Genomic DNA, 15,841 nt, shown 5'->3' on the forward strand with positions numbered 1-15,841 from the left:
CCCTCTGCTATCCACCTTACCTCCAAGCTTTGTGTCATTTGCAAATTTGGAAAGCTTACTCTTCACCCCATTATACAAATGATTGATGTAAATAATGAATAGTAATGGTCCGAGTCCGGATCCCTGAGGATCAGTACTCGGACCCGACTACTTACATCCGCCCAGCAAGACAACCTCCCACTCACAGCCACTCTTTGCTTCCTATCACAAAGACAGTTTGCAATCCAGTTAGCTTCCTGACCAGTCACTCCACAAGCCCTCACTTTGGCGAACAACCTCCGATGTGGTTCCTTATCAAATGCCTTCTTAAAGTCTAGATATACTATGTCCACTGCCTTTCCCTCATCCACCCAATTAAACACTGATTCATAGAACTCTAAAACATTTGTAAGACAAGAATTACCTTTGGTAAACCCATGCTGACTCCCTTTAATTGTTTGAGTTTGTTTAAATGGTTCCTTATCTGATCCCTAATTAATGTCTCCAACATCTTCCCCACAACTGAAGTCAAACTAACAGGTCTATAGTTTCCAAATTCTTCGCTGGATCCTTTCTTAAATAATTGCATTACATTTGCTACTCTCTCATCCTCCGGTACCTGTCCTGACTCCAGTGAGCTTTTGAAAGTACCCGTTAACATCTCGCCTACCTGCTCAGCCACCTCCCTCAATACTCTCGGGTGCATATTATCTGGACCTGGAGCCTTATTTACTCAGATTACCTCGCTGTTCCTTTACTTGCTCCACTCCAACCTGGATCTTCTGTAAAAGCCCTTCTTCACCTCCTTGATATACACTCTCAGCTATTGGTAATTCTCCTGACTGTTCTTGTGTAAAAGTTGAAGCAAAATACCTGTTTAATTAGCCTGCCATCTCACTTTCATCACTAACCACTCTCCTGGTGCTGTTCCTCAAAAACCTGTTCTTTTCCCCTGATATACTTGAAGAAAGCCTTGTTATTGTGCTTCATATTCTTAGCCATGTCCTCCTCATACTCTGTTTTGGCTTGCCGAGTTATTTTCTTAACTTTCCTCTGTTTACTTCGACAGTGATTAAATCTAACTCCAGTCCTGTTATTTTACACCTCATAAATGCCTTCTGCATCTCCTTGATATCATTCCTTATCTCACTACTCAACCACCCAGGCCATCATTCTGGAAACACTCCCGTTGTCCCTGAAATGATTCCCACTGCTTCTTAAATGTAAAACTTTCCTCCCTACACCTTTCTTCCAGTCAATGGTTGACATATATCGTTCTGCTCATAATTTCTATATCATCTCCTAATCTTGGGAGAATCCCAGAAAACATGACCTCACCACCCTTTGCTTTCAGCCACTTCCCCAATATCCTGCATTTATTTTTCAAATCCTCTGAGTAAACTTCCCTATATCTTTTGCTCCTCGGTGTACCACAGCCAACTTCTTCCTACCATGATCCGATACAATATTGTTTACCCTTCCTTCAATGTCCCTATCTCCTGCTCCTTCAAAACTGCACAGAATTCTGTCTACGATCCTTCCTGCTGAATGAAATCAACATATTCAATCATCTCATCACCCACAAAAACTGTCTCCCATACCTCATTTCCACTAATTTCTATTGCTGCACCATCACCACTGCCTGCACCCGCTGCACCGCCACCACTGCCTGCTCCTGCTGCACCGCCACCACTGCCTGCTCCCACTGCACCGTCACTACTGCCTACTCACGCTGCACTGTCACCACTGCCAATATCCTCAGCAACCTCACTCCACAACCTTAACCAAATATTATCTACAAATTTCTCATATTCTGCTACTTGCTGCAAATTATATATCTGTTCCTTCAACCCAATAATAATCATCCTCAAGTGGGCTATTTCCTCACACTTCCTACATCAGTAAGAACCCTCTGCTTCCACTATTGTTGAAATAGCCCACATTGAGCAACCATCACATTTTATGAACTCCTCTTCCTTTCTCATTCAGTCTCTATTTATATCCTTTTTAGATCCTCGTGGAGGATCTCGAAGTCTTACTCACGTTGTTGTTCTTCATCTTCTTCTTGTGGACTTTTTTAGATCCTCGTGGAGGATCTCTCAGTCTTACTCACGTTGTTGTTCTTCATCTTCTTCTTGTGGACTTTTTTGTTTCACAGCCTACAGTTTTCATCGAAACTTCCTGAAACTTGGCATATATATGTAAAAATACCCTGCACAGGCAGCAACCATCTCCGATTTTGAAAATTCCTCCAAGAAAAAAAGTTATGACGTCAAAATATCTCCGCTAATGGAAATCGCCGAAAAAATTATCTCCGAAACTAGGCAAGCTTTTTGAATTCTGTTTGCTGGAATCGAACAGGGCATTAGCAGAGATGAATTACCGCACATATGATACATCACTATGACGTCTTATCAATTTTATGACGTCATTCCTATTTTTTGACATTTTTTTGTTTCCCAACCCAGAGTTTTCACCGGATCTTCGTGAAACTTGCCATGTATATGCAGAAAGCCCACGCGCAGACAGTAACCATCTCCGATTTTGGAAATTCTTCCTAGAAAAAAAAGTTGACCATAATATCACCGCTAATGGAAATCGCCTATACCATTATCTCCGAAACTAGGCAAGCCGTTTAAATTTTGATTGTGGGAATCAAGCCGGGCATTAGCACAGATCATTTATCGCAAACCTGATACATCACAATGACGTCATATTCGTTTTTATGGCATCATCATTAAGAGGACGCGGATCTTAGCTCATTTGAGCTTGTTTACCCCCATACTCCCAAGGCCCTAACTGACTTAAACACTATACCCTGCTTCTTTCAACAAACTAACACAAATACCTGCTAAAGCTGTTATGAACACAACTCCAGCTTTATAAGTACAGTCCCACAGCCCCTGACACTAATCATGATAACAAAATAGGCAAAATAACACACAAAAACACTTGCTTTGTTCTGGTCGAGCTTACACAGCCTCTTGCGAACTACAGGAAGTGACCAACCAAACCCTCAACATCTGATATACATGTTTTAAAATTCCACAAACATTCAATTTTTCTCAAGATCAAACTAATTGTATCAACTTATTGGACACGATATTGAATCCTCTTACCAATCGACACTTTCTTTTTGCTGAGATGGAAGAGGGTTACAAGTAAACAAGAGGATGACACAGGGGACATCAAAATTGTGGAAGGTGAGGTAGTAAGTAGTTTTACCACAACCACAGTGCCACTCAAGATATGTAGTAAACACAAAATGGCAACATTTTCATCGACTTTATATCAAAGCATTGCTGTATTCGATGAGTTAATTTATTTGCTCAGAAGGTGTGACACCTGCAGAAATGGAGAAAAAAATATTGGTTTGATTATGATGAAAGCATCATGATACTAAGGAAAGGATCAGGGTGTTAAAACGTGGATCATTTTCAGGGACATTAAAGAGTGCTATAAGTGTTGAAGGAAAACCATCAATTAGCATTCTGTAGTTGGGAGAATCTATAATCACCAAAACTGCAAAAACTGCCAAGCAGTTCACTTCGTTTTGATCCACTTGACTGCTCAGAGTGAGGGGTTTTAGTTGTTTCAATTCTTTGCGAGGAATTGGCAACCTGACCAGGGTTCGTTCTCTGTCATGGAAGCATTCACGACTTGGAGTGAGCACCATGTTACCCGGTCCAAGTATGAGTCTGCCTGCCTACTTGCATAACTGCCTTCCTATCAACCTATCTGTTGTTCCAATTTAGGCTTAATCATATGCCAGTGTCAAGATACCACATTTAAAAAGCATTGGTGAACACAACGTGATTGAGGGAAAGCTTTTAATAATTTATTTTAATACCGTCCTGGTGGTGGAGTTGCGCTGCACTATACATCAAAAACTCCATTTCTCACTCCCCGTGCACTGCGCTTACACCTCCCAAACTCCAGGAGTACCTCTGGCTGCGACTTATCCTCCTCTCTCACCTCATGTTTGTGTGTTGTACCGTCCTCCCAACAGTGACGACTCGATCTGCCTCTCTCTCTCTCCCAGACGAAATGGACCAACTTTTAATCACTCAGCCCAACTCTCTCGTCCTCATACGTGGCGATTTCAATTGTCACCATGCGAATCGGATGAGTGTTGGTACCTCTCTCACCAGCCATGGCACTTCTGTAATGGACTTTTATGACTCCATGGGACTGACTCAGTCCATGAATTTTCCCAATTTTTCTCCTCATGGCAAATTTTCCCTTCTGGATTTGGTGATGACCAACTTCCCCACCAAGGTATATTGCTCATCCTCTGCCCCAATTGGCTCATCTGATAATCTAATATATAAAGCTGAGTTTGTGTCTGTGGGTCTGTCTATCTGTCTATCTGTCTGTGGGTGGTTCATAAGCACCGCCCATTCTGCACTCAACGCCCTTCAGTCGTCCTGAAATCGCCGCCATCTTTTTCTCTCCATGTAGCTCAGATTGTTTTCAAGGCCTCATGTACATTTAAAGACTGAACAACACATCTTCTATCATTAAATTAAGATACCGTTTTGAAGAAACAAAGGTACATTTTGATTACTACTCAAATGATGTAAGGCATGTTTTGTTCGCAGTGATTGTGGCAGCTAGCTCATATACACCGGACATTGAAGGTTCGTTCTCATGATGTAGATTGTGGAGGAAAGAATACAGAGGTCTTTCATTAAAAATAAAAACTTTTGGATTTGCCCAACTTTTAGAGGCTTATAAACAAACTGATGAGCATGTAATTCACATGCTGTATTATGTGGGGTAAGTAAACATTAAAATTGGCTATATATATATATATATATATATATATATATATATATATATATATATATATATATATATATATATATATATATATATATATATATATATATATATATATATATATATATATATATATATATATATATATATATATATATATATATATATATATATATATATATATATATATATATGACATGAAATGTACATGTACACTTTCATACACTTAACATCACCTCTGAGTTTATGTTCATTTTTAAACTGAACAAGAAACGTTTTCATAACAAAGAAAATACTCATGATTAATATTTGACATCTTTAATTAAAAAACTGTCCTTTTGTTGGCATTTTGTAAGTACTGTATGCTGTCGAGATGTCCAGGGGCGTGTTCAATTATGAAGTAGCTTGATAGTGCTTGTCAAGACAACCGTTCCTTATGAATGAAATCCCTCATAAACACTGTCTCTCTGTCTCTCTGTCTCTCTGTCTCTCTCTGTCTCTCTCTGTCTCTCTCTGTCTCTCTGTCTCTCTCTGTCTCTGTCTCTGTCTCTCTGTCTCTCTCTCTCTCTCTCCCCAAAAGGACTGTACAGCAAATCCTTCCATCTACTTTCTCAACAACCATCTCAAAGAGGTTCAGTCACTCAAACTCTTGACTCTCACTCTCAGCCATGATCTCCCTTGGACAAGCCACAATTCAAGTTGGCCTCAAAAGCCAGATGCCGACTGGACGTTTCTTCATCCTGCAAACTCGTTCCTTGGCACACCTGAGCTCATTTCCACACACAAGGCTTTCATCTGAAGCTTAAGGGAATACTGCTTCCCCCTCTGGACTGGCTCTCCTGCCTCAAATCTTGCTCAGCTTGATGCTGTGGAAACCAAGGCTTTCAAGATCATTGGAATCTCTCGCGATGAAGCTGAGTCTATGGGCCTATCACTTTGCCATCGCTGACAGGTCAGTTGTCTCTCTGTCTTTTTCCGCCTCATTTCTGGTCTTGCACCATCTGCCTTCTCCGTGCTTTGTCCCCCTGCCTCCCCAGGTACCGGCAGGATACACGTGGTCCACCAGCAACCCCCTCCTCGTGAAACTGCCTAAATCCAGAATCATTACTCACCTCCACTCATTTGTTCCTCTTTTTTCCAACCTGTGGAAACACCTTCCATACTCTCTTCAATCTCATTCTTCCCTCCAGGTCTTCATGACAGCTGTTCATCATCTCAGGTCATCCTCCATCCAAAATCATGATGTTTTCTATCCATTACACCAACCTATACCCTCCCCAAATTTTGATTATGTATTCATTTTGTCCACCCCTAGTGTTGTCCCCTTGTTTGTCCTTTCTCCATCTACTTTCTCCCTCTGCACTGGTGTTGGTGTTTCCCATTTCTACTCCATTTGTGATGTTATGTCTTCATCTGTACTGTGTGCTAGTTCTTCCATGAGCCTTGACCATGTATAGAAAAAAAGTTTTTTTTTTTTTGGCAACAAGTCTTTCACGATCCGGCAGGCCAGAACTGATGTTCAACTGAAGGTATCGAGAATTTGGAATTTGTTCCAGGGTGCTGGTGATAACTCACGTACTCTCACCTAGGATACTATAGGATCTTTAACTTCCACCAATTAATGCTCACAGACAGACCACCTGACTTCCCATCCATCTGAGGGATGGAGTAATTACCTCCACCACCAAAGGTGGATGGAGGTTATGTTTTCACCCCTGTCTGTTTGTTTGCCTGTCTATTAGCAGGATATCTCAACAAGTTGTGGATGGATTCGGATGAAATTTGTTGGAGAGGATTGGTATGTGAGAAGGACGAAATGATTAGATGTTGGTGAAGATCTGGATCCAGATACAATCATTTTTTTTTTTAAAGTGATTCTTCACCATTGAGAGGTGGGACAAAAAAAAAAAAAACGATATATAGCATGATATTTCAAAGAGTCGTGGACGAGTTATGCCAAAACTAGGTTGATGAGTTGGTTAGGTGAAAAGAACAAGCTTACTAGATTTTGGTTCTGGTCTGAATCCAGATCCAGCCTATCAGTGGGATCTAAAACGTAAACTGTTCAGCCTGGCAGAGGTATGCGCTCTACCTCGTGCCGTTCTATTTTGGGATGCATCCGCCTGTCTGCGAAACACCAATCAAACAATTTATAGTCAAATTGGGAATCAAGCCAAGAATAGACAGCTCAAAGGTAAGTGCAGTCACTGCATGTGTACCATTCTGTTATGACAGATTCAGATTGTCATCAGGGTTTTTCAAAGGCAGGGTGATTCATCAATGTGTGTGTCGTCCCTCGGAGTATGCAAGTTGTTGTCGACACCCTGAACAAATTACAAATTCCTGCTCACATCAGTGGCACAGTACATCAGTGGCACAGCTGTACTCCCCCACCCCTACAAATGAGGCTACCCACAACCATGTGCTGCATATGAAAGGATTAAGTTTCAGTAATGCATATTCTTCTTTTATCAGCATTTTGTTGCAAAACTCGATGCTCCTTTAAAAGGGAATAAAAAAAAAAATTCGTAAAATGGCATTTAAACTTGACTCGTTTGGTGAGACAATTAATGACCCAAGGAAGCAATTAATCATTTAAAAGTTTAAATTTCCCAGCCAGAAAAAAATGATTCACATTATGTAACAAAAACCCTCTTAACAATGATGATTTGTTCTTTGGTGTTGAAATTGCATGTACTTCAAAATATGCATGTAATAAAATACATAGTTAAACATAAATCAGGAAACAACTTAGTTAATGTGCATTTTCAATGTCCAAAAAATAACTTGTTACATTGAACATTTTGCATTAAAAAAAAACTGCGCACTCTCTCTCTCTCCTCTTCTCTCATGACCATTGCAAACGATGTTTTTGTATAACTGACACGTCACCAATTAACCTTTCACCCTCACTTTGCTTTCATAGCACTGTTTGGAGGTTTGTTTCTCATCAACTCTTGCCCTGTGAATCCCAATAGACACATCCCCTGTTGTCCCTCCCTCCCCCACCCACCCACCCTAACCACCATCACAATACACATTTGAAAGTTGCAATTATTATGACAAAAAAGTTATTGAAACTACTAAGTAGCTGAAATAGGCTGATAGGAAGGCCACGAGTTACGCACACTCGCCTCTAAACTGCCTAGTCTGGGTTTGAATCCTGACCCAGCTATAAACTGTCATCCCGGTGTTTCACAGGCAGGGTGTCTGTCGTCGCTCGAATGGATGTTGAACTGGGCATCCCGTCTGTCAGCATTACTTGGTGGATGTTAAAGATCTCATGGTGTCCTTCATGTAGAGTTGGCGAGGTATCGCCAGCACCCTGACCAAATTACAAATTCTTACCCTAGCCAGTACAGGGCATTACATCAGCGGCAGCCGTGCCCTCGGCCAATTATGCTTCCCCTACAGCCTTGTACTGCATACGAACAAAGAAGAAGTAGGTTAAATTCCAATGTTCACATAACTGTGGTGCTTTTCATGAGATAAAATATAAAAATTATTTTGGAAATATACATCGAGGTTGTAAAACTGGGCAACAAAAGAGAAAAGTCGAAAGAAAAAAAAATCAATGGCGTATGAAACATATTGTTACGGGTTTGGGGTTATCACGAGAGGGGTCTCTTGGACCCAGTCTCTGACCTCCGACCCTGAGGCCACCAGGCCATGAATAACTCCGCAGTCCGACGGATTGTTAAGCAACCACGGACACAGGTTAAAGCAATTTAATCAAGCAGGGTCCTCTCGGCCTCAGTCGTGTTACCTTACTCACTGATGGAATTACCATAACTGGGGACCGCACCCTCAATGCCCACCTGTCTACTTATTACAGCCGAGTGAACTGTGGGGTGGACGTTGGCTATACCAGCGAAGAAAATCAGTGGGGCACAATCATCCCGTCTATCTAATACGTACACACTATGTCAGACCAATGAAGGAAAAAGGACAACCAAGCATGTTTGAAATGTTTACCAAATTATAAAGCATGCATTTACAATCAAATATTCACATGTTACAGATACAACAAGAGCGAGATTGCTTTTCAACACATGTCCCTACTTTACTGGTCCCAATGAATGTTCAGGAGATAAAAATTTGTTGCATTTAACACACGCTCGAGCCGATACCAGAAGCAAAATGAAGAAGAAGAAACCCTCCGTTCCTCAGAAGCTCGGCTCTGCTCCGGCAGCTTGGCTCTGGCGGCTTGTTGTCTTTTCATCTCGTTGACTTTTGGAGCCAGACACAAGGCAAGCAATGACTTCCTGAGGTTCCTCCGACTCACTCATGGACTCCGTTCATTGGGTCCTGGCTCACAGAGTTTTTGAGTTCCTTCCAGAAGAATCTCCCAACACCGACCACTGGATGCCCTTCTGTAAGAATCTTCTGGTGCGGTAATCTCCACCTTAGCGCTGAGAGCTAATAGGCCATGGGCCAGATATGGTCCACGTGCACCCCCCTCCCCCACAACCCATCGACCCCATATTTTTCTGAAGCCTTAGGGTCCCCTGAGCATGAATTCAAATGGTAACAGTGAATAAACTGGGTCTCACTTTCCATTTTCCAACCATTTCTGACGGTACCCTCAAAATGTCAACTTTTCCTAAGTTTCGCACATAAAAAATCCCCTGTCTGATAAGATCTCTGCAGTTGCCCAATAAGCATTAATATCAACAAATTATATATCAAATGAAAGATTATCACATGCAGATTTTCAAAATAGAGTCATCTGTCAAATTTAATAGCGTTATGTTTGTCCCAAGAAGTGATGAAGAGGAGTACCTCGCCTTTCCTTTTGACAACTCGGATTCAACTCAGATATCTGAAATAATAACGTATATTCATGCTCATTTTACCTGACACAAACAAATAAATATATCTATGATATCACAAATTTTACTACCTTTCAATTGATACCAAATTGTCCCACACCAACTAAAGATGTACCAGGTATTACGTCTTAAACATAAGTCCATCACTGTTGCAACACCCAACATGTAGTCACCAGTAAGATGTAAGACAGAAAATATTCCTTAATTCACATTAAGAATATAAATTATAAGTTTATTTAAGAAAAACAATTGAAACTTATTATGTCATGTCCACAAAATGTCATTGTGCATGGATTACGCATGATATTCATTATCGCCGTCGTCATCACTCTCCAATGCCTGCTCTATATCATCAAATGCATCCATATCTGAATCCTCATCAGAGTCAGTGTCGTCAGGTGTGACTTCAGCAATGTCAGCCAGTTGCCGTGGGAGGACATCTCCTTCATACCATAGAGGATCAAGGTTACCATCCTTTTTCTCCCAACCATGTCCCTGACTGGCCTTCGGAATCTATAGTTGTGGAATATGCGCGGTCTTCCAAATCCGTACTTGGTGGTTTACTCTCAGAATGTGCTGGGTAAGAGCTCGCTTACAAGGTGGTAAGTTAGCCATATCCACATTCCCTGAAGGCACAAGGCGACTTTGCCTGGCACAGAGCTCGTTTATACGAATGAGTCGCAGGTCATCAACTTTTGACACCTTTGACGCTCTACCGTACATGGCACACGTGAAGGTGTCCAACTCATCAATGAGCTCATCAGGAATATCCCAAGCATCGCCCAGTTTCTCCAGAGTAGAGATATGTTTTTGAAAGCGCAGAAGAGTTTTCACAGGTTTAAGTTGGCCAATTCCTCGGAAGGCACGAGTGGTGTCACAGCCACTATAAGCATGGAGTGCCATGAGAGCTGTGCACTTTTCCTGGCCAAAATCTGTAGCTAGTTCACTGACATTTACCATCCTCAGCTTGTTGCCTTTGCCTGTGTCAAACAGGACAGTTGTACCATGAACAGAGGCAGCATAGTGTAATAGGATGAAAAATACATCTCAGTCTGGACTTTTCACTCGGACAAATTGATAGTTTCTGAGTCTCGCATACTGAACATACAGTATCATACGAGAGTCAGTTTCTTCCTGAGTTGATTTCAGCAGTGGTAGCTCCTCTGTAATTGTTGTTTGGCCATCAGCAGATGTGAGCAAATATGCGATGCTCTCACTTACAAAGATCACTCGCCTTCATGCAATCTTGATGCAAAGTTATCACCACTCCAGAGCCTAATCAGAAGTTTGATGAGCTGTATCTTGTTCTCATCATTTGACAGGAACAATTTCCAATCAGGTGGTCTCTTCGTGACTTCACCTGTAAGTAAAAGCTTTTCTCCACAGCCCCGACGTCGCCTCTCCATCGACTTCACTGAATCAGACAAATATTGATCAGTGCTAAATATGACATCTCCTGTTTTTCCAATGATGTCAAACACTTTGTAAGAGATCTGACTAAAATTACTTGGTATTTCTTTCAGGAAATAGAAGCAAGCATTGCCATCACACAGAGTCAATGTTTCATTGGTTGGTGGTACATCAGCATCATTACAATCCTTGATCAGGTTTTGAAATGCCTTTGCTTTGTCAGTCTTAGCAAGATATCCATCAGCTGGAGCGATGCTGTATGGTACGGGATTTGATGGATACGTCAACAGGTCTTACATATCGACTCGTAAGCCCTGGTTTGTGACTTTACAAAGAGTTGAAAGGTTACATTCCCCTGTTGCTTGTACTGTATGACCTTATTCTTGGTTGTCTTCATCTTCGATACCTTGTTCATGTCACTCAGAGTTTTGAGGTTCAGTCTCTTCACAGGCTCAAAAAAATCTTCACTATTCTTCAGTCGAGCTTCAATAAATTCATCCCGTGCTTTTTCAGCAACAGCTTCAGCCTTTAGAACATCGTCTGAAACAGCATCAGATGCAGCACTTCCTGATGAGAGTATCAACAATTGATCATTTGTCGATATCGAAAGGATTAAGAAAACTTCCTATGGCATCTTTGGCCCTTTTCACCAACTTCTCTCCTTTTGTGACCTCTGTCGGACGTGTATCACAATGCTTTGTTCCCTCTCCACTGTCCAACATGTGAGCCATTCCAAGTGCAGCATCAACATAAAGAGACATTGCGTGTGTTGTCCTAACCCATCTCTGGTAGGCCTGGTAGTTGGTGAGTAGTCCAGATGTACCTGCTACACTGGTTCCAGCACCACCATGTGACTTAGCGTGCCTCATGAAGATCTCCTCCATGGTTTTATCCAATGCACAACGATTGCCAGGGATAAAGGAGCGTGCGACACTGATAGCTCCTCTCTTGATCAGTGATACTGCCGCTGGGTGTGAGTTGTCTATATTAGCTATGAACACAGAGAAATATGTCAGATACCTTGCATAGTTCTGTCCACCGAAAATGAAGAAGAGAGACGTCATGCGAATGATGGATGCAGCATATAAAATAAAGTTGTTTGTCTTTACGGCTTCAAGGTGTGATAGAATTAAACAGACATGGTCCATGTATGACAACCACAACTGGGCAGTCTTCCCCAAACGTCCATTTGCGACTCCTTTTTTGAATTCTGCATACTGCTCTATGAATTGGACAATGGAATTGTCCATCAAGACAGCATTCAAAGTATCTTGGCTGTGGGAATCTACTCGGGCAAGTAGCTTATCTGATGATTCATCAGAGAAAGATGAGAACAGATCATCAGTGCTTTTATCTTTGAGGTACTCCTCTATGAGCAATCTTTCAAGACATTCCAACATAATCTTGTGACAATGTAGGGCTCTGTTGTTGTGCTTCCCGGACATCACACCACCCAAAGATCCTCCACCTATAAGTCCTGCTTCGAGGAGACGATCTGCTAACCCAGACCCAGCCATCTTTTTGGCAATCATCTTCATATAAGCGCATACGAGGTGGAATGTGCCAATTAGAATTATGTGGCTCTCATACTTGTCTGGTGAGTTCCACACTAATGAGTCGGCCTTCATCCAAACTCCCAAGTCAAATGTCGTAATGACATAAGGCTGTCCAACTTCTCTGGTGGCCTCTTCAGCAGCACGCAAGCATTCTTGTACAGTTTTGTACTCCCTTATGGGATGGTTAATGACTGGATAATAATCGATAGTTGTCAGCTTTGTAGGAGTCTCACCTGTCTCTGAGATAAAACCTGACCAGCCAGGAAGCTGTGGTTTGTTCTTTGTCAACATCCTCATGATCATCCAAATCATTTCCACTTTAGTTGAGTGCTCCATTGCTTCTCCAGAACCTGGATAAAGTAGCTGATTAACTTTCAGCTTGGGACTCTGTCTTTTGGTGATATAGCAGTCAGGAAGTATAACTGTGTCCGTCAGATGTAGAGACCGCCTTTTACCCTTCTCTTGAGAAGGCATCTCTGGGCATTTTTCAACATCATCACCATCAACTTCTTGAAACATGATTCCGTGGGCAGTATGGACTGACCCTTTACCTGTGAGGTCATTTATTAGTGAATCAAAGTTGTCAAACTTCGAGTGGAATACAGCAGGCCCAGATGGTGACCTGATGATCTGACTGGATAGCCGTGTTGATGACTGCATCACTGCCTCTGCTAGTGCCGTCTCCAGTTCCAGCATAAATGAATAACTCTCACGATGCCCCAACCTGTTCAAAAAAGTCACGAGCTTCTCACTCCTGTAAAGATGTCGTAGAGAAACGCACATAGGGATATGTTTGAGAGTTTCCAAGATCCATTGGTAGTAGCGCGATAAATGTCTTGCCCTATCGATTGAACAAGTCTCTCAATTCGAGGGGTAGTGGGTGTTGCCTTTCCAGTAAAAATGCAGCACAGGAGCTGTTGGAGAACATCTGGGATGACATCTTCCGGTGCCATTCGATCAGAGGGACTTGGTGGCCATTTAGGATCCAGTGCCTTTGAGAAACCATCTAAAATGGACTGTCGTAATTGTGTACCTGTGGTCTCAATCATATCCATTGATGCCAACTCGAAGGCATGCTTCACTGCTGTATAGCTATCGATGTCTGAGCTGAACAAAATGTATGATTGGAACTTTCCCATGTCACAGAATGATAGCTTGTCTTTAAATGGTTCATGACTTTCAAGTTTGTGTTTAAGCTTGCGGCTCCGATAGTCTGGATTACGGTGTTCACTGTCTTCTCGGATGTCACAGCTTCAAAATTTTCAGATTTTTTAATACATCCTTCTGTACAATCTTACATACAGATTCAAATGCCTTCTTATGAGCTGCTTCTAAATTTATCTGAAAAATTTTTGCTTCTTGATTTGTACTTTGCCATTTCTCTGCTTTCTGCGTGTATTGCATGCGACAGTTCTTGTGGTATTTCGCTTCACAAGCAAAGAGACCATGCCCCCTGATTCTTGTTAGAAGTTTATCATCAGTTTTATTCTCTGCCATCTCAAGCACTGACTTCCATCCATCATATTCAAACTGGCTGAGGCCCTGGCTCGTCCAGCTACCTTTAACTTTAATCTTTTTCCGATTCTCTGAACCACAGAAAATACAGTCAGGGTTGAATATCATCTTGTCACTTGAACTTCTGCGGCTCATGCGCCGTTGTGAAACATTTGTGGTCTGTGATGAACTTGCAGTACGTTTAAACCTGTCAAGGTTCATTATGAAACGTTTATAACACTGCCAGTGAAAGCCATGATGCTCTCCTATCAAATCAGGGATCAGGTCACATGCTTCCTTCATCATACGGCAAGATGATGGAGGTTGTGCCAGTCGCATTTCTTTCACCTCCTGCAGTTTGGCCAGTTTCTTTTCTCCATCCTTATCTTCTGACAGCAAGTGTAATTCACCATATTTCAAACCCTTGATATGAACTATGCACACAGGAACTACAGGAGGTTCGCCACTTGTACGTTTTCGTTTTGCTGGTGGCTCTTCCATCATGTCACTTCAATCAGAACACGTCACCTGGAAATAAATATTGATACGTAAATGCATGTAGCATAGATCTTATCAGTCAGGGGGGGTTTTCATGTGTGAAACTGACGAAAAGTTGACATTTTGAGGGTACCGTCAGATATGGTTGGAAAATGGATGGTGAGTCCCAGTTTTTTCATTGTTACCAGTTGAATTAATGCTCGGGGGATCCTAAGGCTTCAGAAAAATATGGGGTCGAAGGGTTGTTGGGGGGGGGTGCACGTGGACCATATCTGCCCCCATGGCCTATAACCTTTATGGTAAAAAGTGTTCTGTCATGTTTTAGACAGGGAGAATGTGCAGCGGAGGAAGGAAAGGAATTTATTTAAACCGAAGAATTAAGGAAGGGTTTGTCACGCAATAAAGGATTTGTTGCAGCAGTTTGGAGGTGATAAAGTGAAGGGTTTTGATGCTGGATGAAGAGGGAGGGTTTCCAAGGGGAGCATGGCAAATAGAGGTTGGAAAGTGAAAGGATGAGGGATTGGAGATGGATGGATGAATGGGTGGATTGAGGTTGAACAAGGAAAGGGAAGTCTCCAGTGGGGTTATGGGGTTTGAGGAGCAAGGGGATGAAGGATGCATGGGGGATGACGGCTTGGAGGGGAGGAGTGGATTGATGGATTGAACTGATGGATTGTGGGATTAAAATATGGATTTAAAGCCAGAAAGTGGGAAAGTTGAAAAGTTAGATGAAGGGGAAAAACCGAGCTAAATCCACACATGTATTTCCCCCATCGCATGTGCAAAGGGAAGGGCCCGATGTACGCATACAAATTAATGAAATAACTTACTCAGGATTCCCCATATGTGAATGCAACTCCCCCAGGGTTGATTTTCCATAACCGTAACGATATTGATTGACAAAGACCAAGGATAAACCGAACCAATGACATTTTAGGCAATGATAATGCAATCAAAATGGCATTACAAATTATGTCAATTCAAGTGAAACTTTGAACACGTGTCGTTTGTTTTTCTGGGGAATGGCTGGGGATAATACCATCTTCAAGAGAGCCTTTGTTGTACGCATGTGTATATGTACACGTTTCAGGAAGTACATATACGTATGTTAAATGTTATTTCTGTCTCATGTATGTTATTACCGCAATAACCTCTTAAGATATTTAACCTGATATCTCGGCATCATGGGCCACGGGGTATACTCCCTCACCGGACAGCAGACCAGTTCACTTTCTGGGAGGAATGTACACCACACAGATGACGGCCAGGGAGTCAGACATGTGTCTGTGA

The 15,841-nt window shown here is 41.9% G+C and overlaps 1 protein-coding gene and 1 pseudogene across 1 annotated transcript in view; both read right to left on the reverse strand.

The window, feature by feature from the left end:
* The window catches only part of LOC147023488 (forkhead box protein F1-B-like), a 128,312-nt gene that overhangs the window by 58,907 nt on the left and 53,564 nt on the right, over positions 1-15,841 (reverse strand). The gene's annotated exons all lie outside the window — the stretch shown is intronic.
* Positions 9,828-14,690, reverse strand: LOC147023489 (uncharacterized; annotated as a pseudogene).

The sequence above is a fragment of the Eptatretus burgeri genome, chromosome 7, assembly GCF_056783735.1.
Source record: "Eptatretus burgeri isolate ZD-2024b chromosome 7, Ebu_testis_v1, whole genome shotgun sequence".
NCBI lineage: Eukaryota > Metazoa > Chordata > Myxini > Myxiniformes > Myxinidae > Eptatretus > Eptatretus burgeri.